At 41.1% G+C, this 18,870-nt stretch overlaps 1 long non-coding RNA gene across 1 annotated transcript; it reads right to left on the bottom strand.

Annotated features, from left to right (window-relative positions):
• Positions 1-1,644: 1,644 nt before the first annotated feature.
• LOC117509273 lies at positions 1,645-13,844 on the bottom strand. Its single transcript, XR_004560349.1, has 3 exons — positions 13,738-13,844; positions 5,663-5,675; positions 1,645-1,654 (listed from the first exon to the last, which is right to left on the bottom strand). It is a non-coding gene; the product is annotated as an uncharacterized LOC117509273 (long non-coding RNA).
• Positions 13,845-18,870: the final 5,026 nt, after the last annotated feature.

Below are 18,870 nucleotides of genomic sequence, written 5' to 3' on the forward strand. Positions count from 1 at the left end.
TGTGCCCTCGGTCCAGGCCCACCTACGGAAGTGCCGTCGGGTGTGGCGTGCCGCCCGTTCTGCTTTGTTGAGGGCCCGGACGAGGGCGAAGAACCATGGACATTCCCCTTCAAGTGGACTCCCCAAAACTGCAAGAACGATACATCGGCCCGTACAAAATACTCAAGGTCATCAATCCCGCCGCAGTGAGGCTCCAGCTTCCGGCCTCACTGCGGATTCATCCAGTATTCCACGTTTCCAGGATTAAACCCCATCACACCTCACCCCTCTGCACTCCGGGTCCGGCGCCACCTCCTGCCCGGATCATCGACGGAGGGCCGGCTTGGACCGTACGCCGGCTCCTCGACGTCCGACGGATGGGCCGGGGTTTTCAGTATCTGGTGGACTGGGAAGGGTACGGCCCCGAAGAACGCTCCTGGGTGAAGAAGGGCTTCATCCTGGACCCGGCCCTCCTGGCCGACTTCTACCGTCGCCACCCTGACAAACCCGGTCGTGCGCCAGGAGGCGCCCGTTGAGGGGGGGGTCCTGTTGTGTGGGCCGCTGAAGAGGAGGTACTGCTGGCCCACCACCACCAGAGGGCGCCCTGCCTGGAGTGCGGGCTCCAGGCACCGGAGGGCGCTGCCACCTTACGGGAGCAGCCAGGATGACAGCTGTCATCTATCACTGGAGACAGCTGATCCCAATCACTGAAGAGGTATATCAGCAGGACGGCATCTCCACCTCATTTGCCGAGATATCGCTCTACCAAGGAGGTAACGAACTCAGCCAGCCCTTCATCATTTGTGAAAGGAACGTATTTGATAAGTATCCTAGTTACTAGACAGTGTTGTTTTCTGATTAGAGGTGGAGGTGGTGTTTTCCACCCCACGTGTTGTTGGGTGCAGCCGCACCCACGTCTGACTGTGTCTGTTCCTCGCCAGCAGTACCGGATCCGACGAGCGGAGGCAGAGACCACCTGGGAGTTCGGGACTTGGCGGTTCCAGTATTCCCGGGGTTCGGTGGCAGAGGAAATCGGGTGGTTCCGGTTCGTCTTGGACAGACGTCTCCTATCGTCGAGCCTGCCCACACGACACCGTTGGAATTTAACTTGAGACCGAAATTGTGATTTGTTGTATTTGTTGTGCGTGTTCACAACAGTAAAGCCTTGTTATTTGACTTTCTTCATTGTCCGTTCATTTGCGCCCCCTGTTGTGGGTCCGTGTACTGACACTTTCCCAACAGATAGTTGAAAGATAAGATCCCCCTTTCTAGTATTGTCAAAGCGAACCAGATGAACATGTACAAAGAACAGCGAAAAATAAAAATACAAGAATATCCCCCCCCGTCCGTAAGTCCAGACATTTCCCTTTTAGTTGTTCCACTTCCAGAAAGCGAAAAACTGTTTCTCACCATGTGATGATCAGTATAACTACTGAGGTATTAGAATGAAAATAAAAATTGTAGCTGCTCTGCCATTAGTATCTTTTTCCAAGCAACAAAAATTCACAGGTCTATAACCTGCATCAGATGAATATTTACTGAATACATAGTAACTAACGCCTGGTTCATTTTAATTATTCCAAAAAAAAAAAAAAAAAAAAAAAAACTGTGTTTATCAGAAAGAGCCCATTCTTTAGTCAGTACCTTTTACATTTTACTCACACCATCAATTCTACTGATTGACTTAATCCTCTGTATGAAGACTTCAGCCTCTTCTGCGCTGGTGAAGATGTGTGTGCGGTCATTGTAGGTCATGATGAGGCGAGCAGGGTAAATGATACCATACCGGAGCCCCAGTTGACGGAGTTGTTCCATGCCTCATCAAATCTCTTCATCATCTTGTGCGTCTCAGGTGGCACGTCCTGGTAGAATCGTACTGGTTGCTCCTTGTAGAGGATTTGTCTCTTCGTCCTGGCCGCCCGCATCACAGTTTCTTTGTCCTTATAATTCAGGAATTTCATTATAAGAGCACGGGGTGTGGAGCCCATTCCACTGTGAACTTTCCCCGGAGTGGTGCAAGGTTGAGCACTTCTGGAAGCCAGCTTTCCAGGAATCCACAGGCATCGTTTCCCTCTGCTTGCTCTGGCAAGTTCACTAATCTCAATTTGAGCATCTGGCTCTTGCCTGCCAGTCCAACACTCTCTCCTCCAAGGATTTATTCTTCTCTTCCAGACATGTTACTTTGTTCTGAAGTACATTTGCTGCGTCTTCTGTAGCGGATATTCTTGATTCTGCCTGTGTGACGCGCGTAGTGCAGTCGGCTACCTCTTTCTTCATGTTTTCTGTTGCAGTGAGAAGATCTTCAAGTTTTGCAGCAAAATCAGTTTTCATTGTCAATAAATCTGATTTCATATCTTTGATAGCTGCCAATATTCCTCCTAAAGTAGCCTCTGATTCTTCACGAGCTTGCCCGTTTTCCGTAGTAGCGGTGTAGCTGGTTGAGCTATGCTAGCGTTACCCTCGCCAGCCTCTGTTTCCATTGCTCTTTCGTTAGCTTTGGGTTTGGTCGTTACGGTGGCAAAAGTTGACAAATCCGATTGCGTTCGGCCCCGAGTAATCTTCTTAAGGGACATTGGAATCTCCCTTTATAATTCCGCTGCTTCAAAAAATGAGTTATGCTTTTGCAAAGTTGCTTAATGTGAGGATTTGATTTAAAAGAGTGGCAGAGCAGATTACGATCGTCTTCTCAGCTAGCCGCCATAACCGGAAGTTCAAAAATACCTCTTTAAGAAAAGCAAAAAACAAAATGTGAATTGCATAATGTGCATAAGTCACACCAGCGTATAAATTACATTTATCTTTTCATGCAAGATGAAGCAAAATGGATGTAATGCCATGTTATTCATTTATAAGGCACACACTGTGTTAAGGAGCACAGCTAACGAGAATTAATGTCACTATACAGGTACAAAATGTGAGTAAACTGCTTCTTTCAGCCACTGAACAGATGATCATATGTGAGATGAATGTACCATGCAACAAAACTTTGAAAACCTGATGTATCATTTACATATTTACAACACAAATAGTGCTTTAGCCATTGGATGCTAAGACCTAATGAATGTTTTTTGTTACAAGTGTGAACTGTTTCTTTAAGCCACTGAACAGAGGTGGACATATTTGTACAAAATTTAAAGTCCTTTTTTGTACTTTTATAAAGTAAAGTCACCATTAATTTTCTTTTTCTTGTTAAAAGAGATGGCCTTGTATTTTCAAATGAGTCCAAATAAGGTTTTCCAAATAAGGTAATCCACCCAACTGGATCATTGGCATGCCAGCCGGTGTTGTTAAGCACATTGCTAAGACCTCACAGACGGAGTGCCCGGATGTGCAACTGAGTCAATAAGCCGAAATACGTCTCGAATTTCAACGTAAGTAGTGTGTCATGCTGAAATTGGTCATTTAATGCGCCATTCACATTTTGTCATCTGTTGTCTGTGACAACATCAAAATTGATTGAGAATTGGTGATATTCTCTAAATCTCAGGCAGAATATTTGTGTAAGTGTGAAAATAACACAGAATTAAGGATATGTTATTCCAGCATGTTTCCTGCCAATCTATTTCTCTGAATCAAATTAATTTGACTTTTTGTTTATCAAGTTGCAATCACCAGTGTCCCCGCCCATTTCAATAAATAGTAAAATTCATCCTACGTCAATGTTCAGTTCAAGGCCTTGACTTAATTATACCCCTATTTTTTTTTTTTTTTAATGGTGGTCAAATATATATTCAAGTCTTGACAGAGGTGTGTGTGCTCACTGCACATCTAGTTTCATGTGTCTTCCTCGCTTTATCATAAAGGCTGCTCAGGAACCTATGGACTGATTGTTATGAACCCTTGTCAGACATATGCCAAGACAAACATATTATGGATCATTTCTTGTAGGCGCGTGCATAACACATGGCGTCACTGCTTCCATGATATGTCTGCTGTCATATTCCAATTTACATGGTGATAAATCTCAACGCAAACCAGGGTGCTGTGTGAAAAGAGGATGGATTATGTCTCCATAGAATTAATGGACGTGTTGTCGCTATGGTGACCATAAATTGAACCAGTCAGAGTCGCCCCTGTCATCACCTTTAAGATGGAGTGGACAAAGATCTAGTTCAATGTTAAGATGCAGCACTGAGAAGTGACGTTTTCTGGGAAAGGAATGATTTTTGCATGGACAATGTGCACACAGAGCAGACAAAGATAATGCTGGAAGTGTGATGGCAGTGACAGCTTGATTAAATCCACAATCTACTGCTATGTATTAAGATTGTTCTCTGACCATCGTGCAGTTGTTTCAGTCTTTGAGGTGTCCCGAATGAATGGAAGTATTGAGATCTGTCACCTGCAGTGCTTTTGAAGGTAAGTAAAAAACTCTTATTTCAACCAAACCTGTTATGTCAGTGAAGGTTGCCCCAAAATTTTAACCTTTTAACAAAGGTCAAGGAATTAGATTTTTGACCAAATGTGGCTCAAACGTAGGTGGATTCCAGAATTGCCCTGGCAGCCACAAGACAAACATTTTTGTGAAGGTCAAGGTCATTGGGGTAAAGTGTCAGATTGCCGTAGCCTTTATATCATCATGCCCAGTGGTTCTATTACATTGTAAAATAAATGTCAGACAGCCCATGAAGTTGCTTTAGAAGTATTTCTGTGTAAGCTCTCAGTTGTCCAGGTGGTTTCCATATTAGAGAAGCTCGAATCTTTGACTGGACTGGGTTGCTTGACGCGAGGGCGTTTCGCTTCAAATCACAGAAGCTTCCTCAGCTAAAATTCGTGCTCTGGTAGTCTGACATCTGTCTTGACTCTTGTAAACAGAAGCCACAAAAGCTGGAGTCCCAAACATGCTCAGTGGGTGACATGTCCGGTGAGTATGCCGGCCATGCAAGACTGGGACATTTTCAGCTTCCAAGAATTGTGTACAGATCCTTGCAACATGGGGCCGTCATTATCCTGCTGCAACATGAGGTGATGTTCTTGGATGTATGGCACAACAATGGGCCTCAGGATCTCGTCACGGTATCTCTGTGCATTCAAAATGCCATCAATAAAATGCACCTGTGTTCTTCATCCATAACAGATGCCTGCCCATACTATAACCCCACCGCCACCATGGGCCACTCGATCCACAACATTGACATCAGAAACCGCTCACACACACACGCCACACACTGTCTGCCATCTGCCCTGGACAGTGTGAACCGGGATTCATCCGTGAAGAGAACACCTCTTCAACGTGCCAAACGCCAGCGAATGTGAGCATTTGCCCACTCAAGTTGGTTACGACGACGAACTGGAGTCAGGTCGAGACCCCGATGAGGACGACGAGCATGCAGATGAGCTTCCCTGAGACGGTTTTCTGACAGTTTGTGCAGAAATTCTTTGTTATGCAAACCGATTGTTTCAGCAGCTGTCCGAGTGGCTGGTCTCAGATGATCTTGGAGGTGAACATGCTGGATGTGGAGGTCCTGGGCAGGTGTGGTTACACGTGGTCTGCGGTTGAGAGGCTGGTTGGATGTACTGCCAAATTCTCTGAAACGCCTTTGGAGACGGCTTATGGTAGAGAAATGAACATTCAATACATGAGCAACAGCTCTGGTTGACATTCCTGCTGTCAGCATGCCAATTGCACGCTCCCTCAAATCTTGTGACATCTGTGGCATTGTGCTGTGTGATAAAACTGCACCTTTCAGAGTGGCCTTGTATTGTGGGCAGTCTAAGGCACACCTGTGCACTAATCATGGTGTCTAATCAGCATCCTCGATATGGCACCCTGTGAGGTGGGATGGATTATCTCAGCAAAGGAGAAGTGCTCACTATCACAGATTTAGACTGGTTTGTGAACATATTTGAGGGAAATGGTGATATTGTGTATGTGGAAAAGTTTTAGATCTTTGAGTTCATCTCATACAAAATGGGAGCAAAACCAAAAGTGTTGTGTTTATATTTTTTGTTGAGTGTACTTAACTGCTCTGAAAAACAAGCATTATGCATAGAAATGGCCATGAATTTAACATGGTTAATGTGATATTTTTGTTCCAGCCCTCACACAGAGGTGGACATTGTGTATGGTACTCTTTTGACCATTTAATCTTTCTTTGTGCTCCTCTTCCTGCTGTATACATCATATTGAGATTATTGCCAGATTTGAAAATCCTTCCTATTATATTTCTCACACAATGGCTCTTGAGAAAAGAAGCTTGAATCTTCAAATTTTATCCCTGCCTACTGCGGTCTGCAGAGATTTGGCTGAATGTCAACATCTGTACAAACAAATCACCATTGTTCATTCCTGGATGCCTTACACATGAGGATTATGTCCCTGAACATGCTGAATTCTTTGATGCACACCATTTTGGAAATATTTGCAATTAGAGAGTCTGCAAATATTTGGCTGTTCCTCTGCATTCTCTAATCAACAATTCCAAACATTTTGTAAGTCTATCAATATTGCAGCTCAATCATGCAATAAAATCAATTGTGATGAGAAAATATAAATTAAAAGTAACCGTTACAAGAACTATTCAATTACACTATGCTGACAGTGTTATGTGCTTGTGCATTATTATAATCCATTTCTGCTTTCACTGACCCTTTTATTGGATGTACTGCTCAAGCTGGCCAGTGCCTAAATGGAGAATATTTAAGTTGTAAGTCAAAAACATATAAATAAAGATTAATTTTCGATATTTTATTACTCCACTTAAAATTTTTATTGCTCAGTACAACAATTACAGGATAGTGCCATAAAGATGAAATGGTATCAACAGTCTGCACTAGTCACCTGAATGCCCTTAAAGTATAATTTTTTTTTAACAACCCTATTTATATTAAATCAGTGTTAGCAATCAAGCCTCTGAGTGCTCACCTTATTTTGTCAGCTGCCTCATTTGTAAAAAAATCATGTTACCAATTATTATGAACTACAACCGGATTAAATATATAGAAGGCTCTTGGAAGATGTTTCTAATAGTGCAGCAGCTAAGAGAATATTTAGAGCAAAATCATGCAAATGGTGATACAAGCACCAAAGTTGGCACAAATACTCCTTAGACATTACTCTTTTGAAAAAAATGACTGGCCACTTGAATTTTCAATAGGCGGCCAGGTAGGGGTCAATTGAAGAATTACACAGGGGTCAAAATTATAAATGCTCAAATCATTTTGAAAACTACACCACATTATTTTTCTGATCGTAAAGACTGCAAAAAGGTATAGTTTGGACTATCTATGCCTGAATGTTCTGGAGTTATGGTGTAAAAACAGCAAACTGAAAGTGACAAAGGTCACTTTCAGTTTATACAGGGTTCAAAAGTTAAAGTTGCTCCAATTTTGGTAAAACATGATGCAAATTATTAGTTGAATTAACAGGGTTTTAAAAAGGAATAGTTTGGACCATGTATCATGCTTAGTTATCATGTTACGGGGTAACATATATCACGTCATAGAATTCAATGGACGTTGACCTTGTTTGACCTTTACTTTGGAGACCAAACATTCAACACAATCAAAACTATTCCATTTATTAATCCTATTAGCTCAACCAATAATTTGCATCATTTTTACCAAAATTGAAGGAACTTTAACTTCTGACCCCTGTACAAACTGAAACTGACCTTTGTCACCATTTTTGCTGTTTTTACCTCATAACTCCTGATCATTCAGTCATAGATAGTCCAAACTATACCTTTTTGGAATCTTTACGATCAGACAAATAATGTGGTGTAGCTTTCAAAATGATTTGATCATTTTTAATTTTGACCCCTGTGTAATTCTTCAATTGACACCTGGCCGCTTATTGAAAATTCAAGTGGCCAGTCGATTTGTTCAAAACAGTAATATCTAAAGAGTATTTGTACCAACTTTAGTGCTTGTATCACCATTTGCACGATTGTTTCAGTTATCTGCTGCACTATAAGGCCCCATTTAGACTGGGTTTGGCAATCTGGTTCAAGCCTAATTAAAGCCGGCTTGCCTTCTGGCTGGACAGCATTCAGACTTTTCAGTTCGGGTTAATCCTACACACACATCCAGACTCTATCCGGCTCAAGCTGAAAGATGTGTGTGGAAGTGAGAGAGTGGGTATGTGTGCATGTGGATCTGTACACACAAGCACAGGTGTATGGATCTGAGCATTACATGACAGCATGAGGGTGTGTGTGTATGGATCTGGACATGACAGTGTGTACACTCCAAAAAATGAACCGCTGTCTCAATGAGAACAATGTAACAATTTGCATAGATTTTTTAAAAGTTATTTCAACTTAACTAAAGTTAGTTCAACTTAACTGGAGAAGTCTTGTGGCAGTAACACAGCTGAAATTTGAAATAACAGAAAAATTGTTACATCAATTTTTTTCTTGTTGAGACAGCAGTTCTTTTTAGAATGTGTGTGTGTGTGTGTGTGTGTGTGTGTGTGTGTGTGCGCATCTGGACATGACAGCATGGGTGTGCGGTCTGGACATGTGTGATATATGGAAGCAGATGTACACAGTGGATTGGTCTACATTTTCCAAAAGAAATGGTTTGTGTATTTTCCAAAAGAGAAAAGTCAAGTCAAATCAGTGGCATGCAATAGGAAAATTTCTGTTCAGGATACATAATCAAAGAACAGTGTAATGTATGAATTGGGGAGAGCATTTTATAGAACTTAAATACTGCACAATTTGAAAATAGTGAGTCATTGGATTAATAGTAGTGAATATACCATGCCATCGGCCTATGTTTTCAATAACTTTTTAACTTTCTTTGTTTATTACTGAGATGCTGAAATGAAGCACCATGCTATTGGTCTATGTTTTCAAAAGGAAATGGTCTATACCCATAGTTCTCAAACTGTGGCACACACGGCTCCCTCTGGATCACCAAACAAACTAATTTGTTCTGGTGATATTAAGTCAGCTGTTTTATTTCAAATAAGGTTAAGGCTAACTCAACAACTTTTCACTGAATCAATACAAATGAAGCAGACAAATGAAGGATTTAACAGCTTTATGGCTTCAACGCTTAAACTAAACCTATCTGACACCGCTCTTTGCTGAAAGTGAAGCGAAATGAAGCAATGCTTCATAAGAGTTGGAATCGGCTCTGCAAAGGAAGTGAAATAAAGCAGTGTGTTGTAAGACTCTGGCTCGGCCCATATTCATATGACAAAGTATAATATAAAAGAGTTATATCTATATTTTAACCCTATGGCCCGGCCATCGAATTATGGGCTCAGCCCTGTAAGCAAAGCAAAATGAAACAATGCTTCATAAGAGTTGGAATCGGCTCTGCAAAGGAAGTGAAATAAAGCAATGTGTCGTAAGACTCAGGCTCGGCCCATATTCATATGACAGAAGTATAATATAAAAGAGTTATATCTATATTTTAACCCTATGGCCCGGCCACCGAATTATGGGCTCAGCCCTGTAAGCAAAGCAAAATGAAGCAATGCTTCATAAGAGTCGGACTCTGCTCCACACTTCAGATATCGAGCTGCAAATAGTTTCTGCTGTAACAGACAAACATGATGGAGAGCATTATATATTGACCAAAGTCTCCCACTTAAATGTGTAGGCTTATTATGTTACATGTACAAGGTCTGTGATTGTCAATGCATGTAGGTGCGTGTCAATTAATTATTCTCGAGCTATTAACACACACTTGTGTTTATTTAGTTTCCATGATAGAGATCTAAATTATTTCCAGATGTCGTTTTCCAAAACGAGGGCATCTTACGTGGACAGCAATTTCTGTCAGGATGTGATGAATCTGTCTGAAACGATGCAATAGGTCAGAATAAGACTTTTTATTTACTCTGCGTGCTGCTTCACATGATGCAAACAAAATGCCATCTGTCACACTTCAGCATTTTGCTCACAAGGGAAATAAATCCTATTAATGATCCACAAAGACAAAAAAAAAAGTATATTAAATTACACTGTTAACAACAATAACACACCGTTAATCATGAGCGGCTGAGGTTACAGGGGCAGGGCTATGACATTGTTTCACTAAGGTTCTGTACTTTCAGTGTCTTTGTGCTGACGTGACCAAACTGGACCCAACCTGAGTATCAGTTCAAAATATCTGTCTGAACCCGACCCAACTCGTCAGGCCCAAATGAAGTATCCACGCTCTAATTTGCAAGGACATGCAGTCACTTTGACAACTTCTCTGTCCTCCTCCACTGTCAAAACACACTGCAGATTCTGGACTGATGCTGTGTATGTGAGAAAAATCCGTTCTTCTTTACTGCCAGACACAATCCTGTCGCAGAGGGTCCATGACAAATGCAAAAATGCTTTAAACAGTCAACTTCAGTTTAAACTGATCTAAATCAACATAATCCATACTGCTTTCTGCTATATTGAGGTGTTGTGTTGTAACCAAGATCCCACACCAAGATTCCACAGCGGGCGAGTCAGAATGTGCCACTCGCTCTGTGGTAGTCTAGTTTCTTTGTACACTTTAATTCTTCCAGGGGGTTTTGACTCTCCACTGTTGCCAATGTGCTTGCTCCGGGGATGGGTAAGGTTAGACCTTAGCCTTGTGAAGTGTCTTGGGGCAACTATCTTGTGATTTGGCGCTATATAAATAAACTGAGTTGAATTTAATTCTATTAATTCCAGTTGCAATGGCAGTACTTGGAAGCCAAATATTTTTCTAACGTGGCAGCTTATTGGAAAAAACTGAGAACCGCTGGTCTCTGTGTGTCCCAAAAGAAAAAGGCAGCGGATATTTGCCAGGTATGGCAAAAATGCACCTAGCACTATTGACCGAATCTCCTCGCTGATTGGCTAGTTCAAATGATGTCAGCGAAGAGTTTTGTTTTCAACGTGGCGGTGCCATCGGCAAAGTTGAACTGCGTGATATTTTTGCTGTAACCCGGCACTGGCAAAAGGAGGGTTGCGCTGTTTTGCCGGCCATCTAAATTTATTCACGATGGACGGAATGAAGGCCATGGTCAGGCGGGAACTTAAAGGTGATCGGACTTTAAGATCTCCTTATTTCACATTCATGATAGTAGCTCGATATTGGTGTTTTTCATTATTGAAAATTGGCATATTTACCATTCACTATTTTCAGGGGTGGACTGATCGAAGGTTTTGCAGACATAACACTGACACAGAAAAAGCAGGATAAACATACGCGTCGACATGGACTTCTGTATTTCATTTTTATTGCAAAATAAAAATGAAATATATGAAATATAGCGAAGATTCGTCTCATCCTGTCTATGGCTGATGCTGAGCCCCTGATCCATGCATTTATCTCTTCTAGATTGTACTACTGCAGTGTTCTATTTTCTGGTTTACTGCAGTCTAGCATTAGGGTCTCCATTTGGTTCAAAATGCTGCAGCAAGACTTTTGACACAAAGCAGAAAGTTCGACCACATTACAACCCATTTTGGCATCCTTCACCGGCTTCCTGTCCCAGTGAGATCTGATTTTAAGGTTCTGCTACTAACTGTAAAATTATTCATGGACTGGCACCTCCTTACCTAGCTGACCTATTAAACCTTACGTACCTGCCCGGGCTTTACGTTCTCAGGGTGCATGACTACTTTATGTCCCTAGGGTGAATAAGAAGCCAATTTACGAGCCAATTTGCAGACATTAGCATGGTGACATCACAGGCTGGTAGCTAGCTGCAAAACTGTGTGTAAATATATCTTCTTTGTCATTCATTATGTAAAAGCTAGGAAGCAATAAACACTTCTAGAACCGAAAACGCTATTTATGTAACCTGATAACACCTCTGGAGTCATTCAGAAGATATTTGCAGACTATAGTGTGCATGCTAACTTCTGCTAACTCAAAGCTAGCTTTCTATGGAATTACATTTGTCTCAGTAATACAGCAAATAGAGAGGGTGATATTGCTTGATCTGTACAACTTTGGCTCTTAAAACGCAAATATTGGTTTTGATTGATTGATTGATTGATGGGGGCTTTATTGAATATGTACAAATTGGTACGTAAGACATAGGATCTTAATAATTTCATTAAACAACTGCAAATTATAAAGAACACAATGCTCATACAGCCAAGGGTATATTAGCATTATGTTATATTTATATTTTTGTATATCAGTCCACACCAGGGTGTAAGTCACCAGGACCTCCCAAACTTGTTTAGAAAACAATGATTGTTGCTCCAGAAAATTCAGTAAAATTCAAGTTGACATAAATAATCATGCTTTGGAATTTTAAGGATGAGGAAAAAATGTGGTGTTTGTTTATACAGAGCTCTACTGCCTGACAACTCATTGTCAACCCAAAGTGATTTTAATCAGTGAAATCACCTGATTGAGTCAGTGGCCTGTAAAGAAAGCCTGCACCCTCTTGGCCCTTTCTGGAATGTCCTCTGGACACCAATGCACTAGACCATGACCTCCCAGGCATATCTCATACACCAGATATGCTTGAATACCTGAAACAGGCAAAACTGCCTTCTTGGAATGTCAGGCCACTGATTGCTCAACACCAGAAACAGCACCTGATCTCAACTGTCTGAACACTGCAGTACCTGCTTCAGCAAATGCCACAAGAATGAGAAAGACAGATTTGCAGAAGTAGACTATACCCTTCTCCAACTGGAACACCATCTGACCAGTGAAAGCTTGAAGTTGCCACCACTGTGATTAAGACCCTGCGTTTCATCATTGGAATGGGACCAACTTCAGGGTGATGAACATGGAAATAAAGCTGGACAAATTCACTGCAACAGGACATCAGTGTGTATGCTCCTATATGCCACTGTCGGAACCCGGCATCCTTTGGTTTTTATTCACTGTTGTTTGGTTACATTTTTCACCTCTGTGCTATTTTAACTTACACTGTCCACATCCCACACCCTCCTGCTTCCCTTAGTCTCCTGTTAGTGTTTGTTATTATCGCAGTTTGATTACCACCTCACACTCACGGCCCTACATGTGCACCTGCTGTTGCATGCTGGTTTCTTTTATTGGGACTTTCCTGAGGTTGTCTCACCTGTTGTCTGATTTGTTTATCTCCCTTGCAGCGGGTTCGTGTTTGTGGTTTATCCTCCCAGGGATCAGTGTGCTGGTTTCTCTCTGCTGGTGCACTGAATGACATGCCGGTGTGTACTGCACGCTGTGCTTTGATTTGGTTCCTTTGGTTGCTTCGGTTCCCTACCTGTTTCTGCATGATTCTCTCTGCACTGCCAGTCTTTGGTGATCACACGATGTTGTTAAAGTTTCATTTGTTATTCTGGATGTGTTTTCCTGCATTGGCTCGCTGCCTCATGTGCTGACATCTCCAGTTGTAATCAGTCTCAGATGGTGCAGAATAAAGTTGTCCTTACCGGTGTTGTCTGCCAGAAACTTGTGTGTCTCGTGCTAACCCATAGTCATTTCCAGTGAGCATTGTTTCTTCTGAGTTTTTGCTGTGAGTAGTTTCATCTGTGAATATTATCTGAATTTATGAGCTGAAAATGCTCACAGCAAAATTCAGTTACTGCTAAATTGTGTTTTACCTTTGCTAGTCATCTTGACATTGATTCCGCCTCCTGTTGCACAGTGTTTTGGAGTACTTACATTACTGAATTCAGTTTTTGTAGTTTGAACTGGTCTTTGGTTAAGACTGTCCTGTGAGATATTGCATCAGTTGATATTCTGTTTTTTTTTTTTTCTTTCCAATCCAAACAGCATAAATCCCATCAGCATAATCCCATCAGCTACACTGTTTTGCTTTGAATTCTGGAGAAGCAAGATTTTTGGTTAGAACTCATGGTTACTGCATTGTTTCTGTAGAACAGATAGCTGAGCGGATAAAGAGCTGGCCTGTCAATATTTAGACCTCGGTTCAAATCCTACTCATGCTACCTGTCTATGTCCTTGGACAAGACAAGACACTTAATCTACATGGTCTCAGTTCACCCAATTGTAAATGGGTGCTGACCTCAGCTGGAGAAGTAACCAAATCTGGGATCACCTCTCAGTTATGGATGGAAGAAGGAGGAATATGTCCAGTCCATATTGTCCACTGATTTGTCATCTTCAGAGGTCTGTTAACCCCAAAACGTGAATCAGCTGCAAATCATGGATTATCTGCAAACCGTTAATTGCAAAACATGAATACTGAAAAAAATCTCCCAAAACGTGAACGCTGGTTTCACAAAATGTGAATACAGGTTTCGCAAAACGCAAATATCATTTATGATATATGTAAATGGGTGCTGACCTCAGCTAGAGAAGTAACCTGTGTCCAACTGGCATCTTGTCCTGAAGGAGTGTTAGACTCTCAGTCACATGATGCTATGGAGATAAGCTCTGCCATTGATGGGCCTCAGGGCCTACACAGGACTTACATCTTCTTATGTGTATTGAACGTACTGAGATTACCCTATCCTACCCATAATGCACTGCTGGGCACAGCATGTGCTCACTAAAACCTTAAAAATTAGCGCATTACTTTAAAACTAAAACATATATCTGATATTTTCACATTATAAAACTTAATAATCTTTGTTTACTATGTTATCGGTCTAAAAGTTATCGGACAGAAATGTATCGGAAGTAATTAGTCCGATAATGTTTTTAAAATTATCTAAAAGATAATCCGATGATGAACAACATTATCTTCGATAATTATCTGTATTGGATTATCGGAACTGTGCCCACCACTGCTAGTGTTGTTTGTTTTCTGCAACGTTTCTCTAAGATTTGCCTGATGTCTTAGCTTCCCATTTGGCAAATACCCAATCAGTAGACAGACTTGTGGATAGTTTAAACTCAGTGCTCAAAACTACACTCGACATGATTGCGCCACCTGTGTTAAAACTGCACTCTCCCAAAACACAATCACCAAGGTTCAGTGATTACCTGCGTGACCTCAAGCATAAGGCTAGAGGTCTAGTGCGGAAATGGTGTCATTCAAAATTAGAAGTATTCCACCTTGCGTCGCATGATGCTATCTGAATATAAGCATGCATTACTGACTACAAAGTGGACCTATTACTCTGATGTGAGCAACAAAAAATCAAATCAAATCAAATCAATTTTATTTATATAGTGCCAAATCACAACAAGCAGTTGCCCCAAGGCACTTTATATTGTAAGGCACGGCCACGCAATAATTACGGAAAAACCCCAACGGTCAAAACGACCCCCTGTGAGCAAGCACTTCGCAACAGTGGGAAGGAAAAACTCCCTTTTAACAGGAAGAAACCTCCAGCAGAACCAGGCTCAGGGAGGGCAGTCTTCTGCTGGGACTGGTTGGGGCTGAGGGGAGAGAACCAGGAAAAAGACATGCTGTGGAGGGGAGCAGAGATCAATCACTAATGATTAAATGCAGAGTGGTGCATACAGAGCAAAAAGAGAAAGAAACACTCAGTGCATCATGGGAACCCCCCCAGCAGTCTAAGTCTATGGCAGCATAACTAAGGGATGGTTCAGGGTCACCTGATCCAGCCCTAACTATAAGCTTTAGCAAAAAGGAAAGTTTTAAGCCTAATCTTAAAAGTAGAGAGGGTGTCTGTCTCCCTGATCTGAATTGGGAGCTGGTTCCACAGGAGAGGAGCCTGAAAGCTGAAGGCTCTGCCTCCCATTCTACTCTTACAAACCCTAGGAACTACAAGTAAGCCTGCAGTCTGAGAGTGAAGCGCTCTATTGGGATGATATGGTACTATAAGGTCCCTAAGATAAGATGGGACCTGATTATTCAAAACCTTATAGTAAGAAGAAGAATTTTAAATTCTATTCTAGAATTAACAGGAAGCCAATGAAGAGAGGCCAATATGAGTGAGATATCCTTCTAGTGCCTGTCAGTACTCTAGCTGCAGCATTTTGAATTAACTGAAGGCTTTTCAGGGAACTTTTAGGACAACCTGATAATAATGAATTACAATAGTCCAGCCTAGAGGAAATAAATGCATGAATTAGTTTTTCAGCATCACTCTGAGACAAGACCTTTCTAATTTTAGAGATATTACGTAAATGCAAAAAAGCAGTCCTACATATTTGTTTAATATGCGCATTGAATGACATATCCTGATCAAAAATGACTCCAAGATTTCTCACAGTATTACTAGAGGTCAGGGTAATGCCATCCAGAGTAAGGATCTGGTTAGACACCATGTTTCTAAGATTTGTGGGGCCAAGTACAATAACTTCAGTTTTCTCTGAGTTTAAAAGCAGGAAATTAGAGGTCATCCATGTCTTTATGTCTGTAAGACAATCCTGCAGTTTAGCTAATTGGTGTGTGTCCTCTGGCTTCATGGATAGATAAAGCTGGGTATCATCTGCGTAACAATGAAAATTTAAGCAATGCCGTCTAATAATACTGCCTAAGGGAAACATGTATAAAGTGAATAAGATTGGTCCTAGCACAGAACCTTGTGGAACTCAATAATTAACCTTAGTCTGTGAAGAAGATTCCCATTTACATGAACAAATTGTAATCTATTAGATAAATAGATTCAAACCACCACAGCGCAGTGCCTTTAATACCTATGGCATGCTCTAATCTCTGTAATAAAATTTTACGGTCAACAGTATCAAAAGCAGCACTGGGGTCTAACAGAACAAGCACAGAGATGAGTCCACTGTCTGAGGCCATAAGAAGATCATTTGTAACCTTCACTAATGCTGTTTCTGTACTATGATGAATTCTAAAACCTGACTGAAACTCTTCAAATAGACCATTCCTCTGCAGATGATCAGTTAGCTGTTTTACAACTACCCTTTCAAGAATTTTTGAGAGAAAAGGAAGGTTGGAGATTGGCCTATAATTAGCTAAGATAGCTGGGTCAAGTGATTGCTTTTTAAGTAATGGTTTAATTACTGCCACCTTAAAAGCCTGTGGTACATAGCCAACTAATAAAGATAGATTGATCATATTTAAGATCGAAGCATTAATTAATGGTAGGGCTTCCTTGAGCAGCCTGGTAGGAATGGGGTCTAATAGACATGTTGATGGTTTGGAGGAAGTAACTAATGAAAATAACTCAGACAGAACAATCGGAGAGAAAGAGTCTAACCAAATACCAGCATCACTGAAAACAGCCAAAGATAACGATACGTCTTTGAGATGGTTATGAGTAATTTTTTCTTTAATAGTTAAAATTTTATTAGCAAAGAAAGTCATGAAGTCATTACTAGTTAAAGTTAAAGGAATACTCGGTTTAATAGAGCTCTGACTCTTTGTCAGCCTGGCTACAGTGCTGAAAAGAAACCTGGGGTTTTTCTTATTTTCTTCAATTAGTGATGAGTAGTAAGATGTCCTAGCTTTATGGAGGGCTTTTTTATAGAGCAACAGACTCTTTTTCCAGGCTAAGTGAAGATCTTCTAAATTAGTGAGACGCCATTTCCTCTCCAACTTACGGGTTATCTGCTTTAAGCTGCGAGTTTGTGAGTTATACCATGGAGTCAGGCACTTCTGATTTAAGGCTCTCTTTTCAGAGGAGCTACAGCATCCAAAGTTGTCTTCAATGAGGATGCAAAACTATTGACGAGATACTCTATCTCACTTACAGAGTTTAGGTAGCTACTCTGCCCTGTGTTGGTATATGGCATTAGAGAACATAAAGAAAGAATCATATCCTTAAATCTAGTTACAGCGCTTTCTGAAAGACTTCTAGTGTAATGAAACTTATTCCCCACTGCTGGGTAGTCCATCAGAGTAAATGTAAATGTTATTAAGAAATGATCAGACAGAAGGGAGTTTTCAGGGAATACTGTTAAGTCTTCAATTTCCATACTTAAGTCAGAACAAGATCTAAGATATGATTAAAGTGGTGGGTGGACTCATTTACATTTTGAGCAAAGCCAATTGAGTGTAATAATAGATTAAATGCAGTGTTGAGGCTGTCATTCTCAGCATCTGTGTGGATGTTAAAATCGCCCACTCTAATTATCTTATCTGAGCCAAGCACTAAGTCAGCCAAAAGGTCTGAAAATTCACAGAGAAACTCACAGTAACGACCAGGTGGACGATAGATAATAACAAATAAAACTGGTTTTTGGGACATCCAATTTGGATGGACAAGACTAAGAGTCAAGCTTTCAAATGAACTAAAGCTCTGTCTGGGTTTTTGATTAATTAATAAGCTGGAATGGAAGATTGCTGCTAATCCTCCGCCTCGGCCAAAACAAGCATAACTCAAAGTTCTTGTTTGACACAGTGGCAAAACATTCATGGACAACCACCTGTAGTTCGCTCTCCTTTTACACCACAAGATTTCCTGGATTACTTTAAGAAGAAAATAGAAGACATTAGATTAAACATATCCCAGCATGCCTCAACCCAGCCACTACACCCTGCTATTGAGGTGGGCACCATTACTGAGGTATTACCTAGATTTACAGAATTTGATAGTATCTCACTAGGCATGCTGACGAAACTTGTAACATCAACATAAAGCCACCTGTTTATTTGATCCTATACCAACAAAACTGTTTAAGGACCAGTGTCGCACTCTTGGGCCAACTGTGCTGGAAATAATTAATCTTTCTTTAACTTCTGGATCTGTTCCTAAATGTTCCAAATCTGCAGTGATTAAACCATTACTTAAGAAACCTATTGCTCTAAAATTATGGAAAAAGTGGTGTCACGGCAGCTCTTGGACTATCTTACTGAGCATAATCTCTTAGAGCCACTGCAGTCTGCTTTTAGAAAATATCATTCCACAGAGACGGCTCTCACTAAACTGGTGAATGATCTTCTGCTTACAATGGATTCGGACACCCCTAAGGTTCTGGTGCTGTTAGATCTCAGTGCTGCATTTGATACCGTGGATCATCATATTCTACTTGATAAGCTGAAAAATCATTTTGGGATTACTGGGAGTGCCCTTGCATGGCTGACGTCATACTTGACCAGTCATTCTCACTGTGTTTTGTACAGTAACACTACCTCTAACCTTAGTGACATGACACTTGGGGTTCCAC

This window comes from Thalassophryne amazonica, chromosome 4, assembly GCF_902500255.1.
Source record: "Thalassophryne amazonica chromosome 4, fThaAma1.1, whole genome shotgun sequence".
NCBI classification, from domain to species: Eukaryota; Metazoa; Chordata; class Actinopteri; order Batrachoidiformes; family Batrachoididae; genus Thalassophryne; species Thalassophryne amazonica.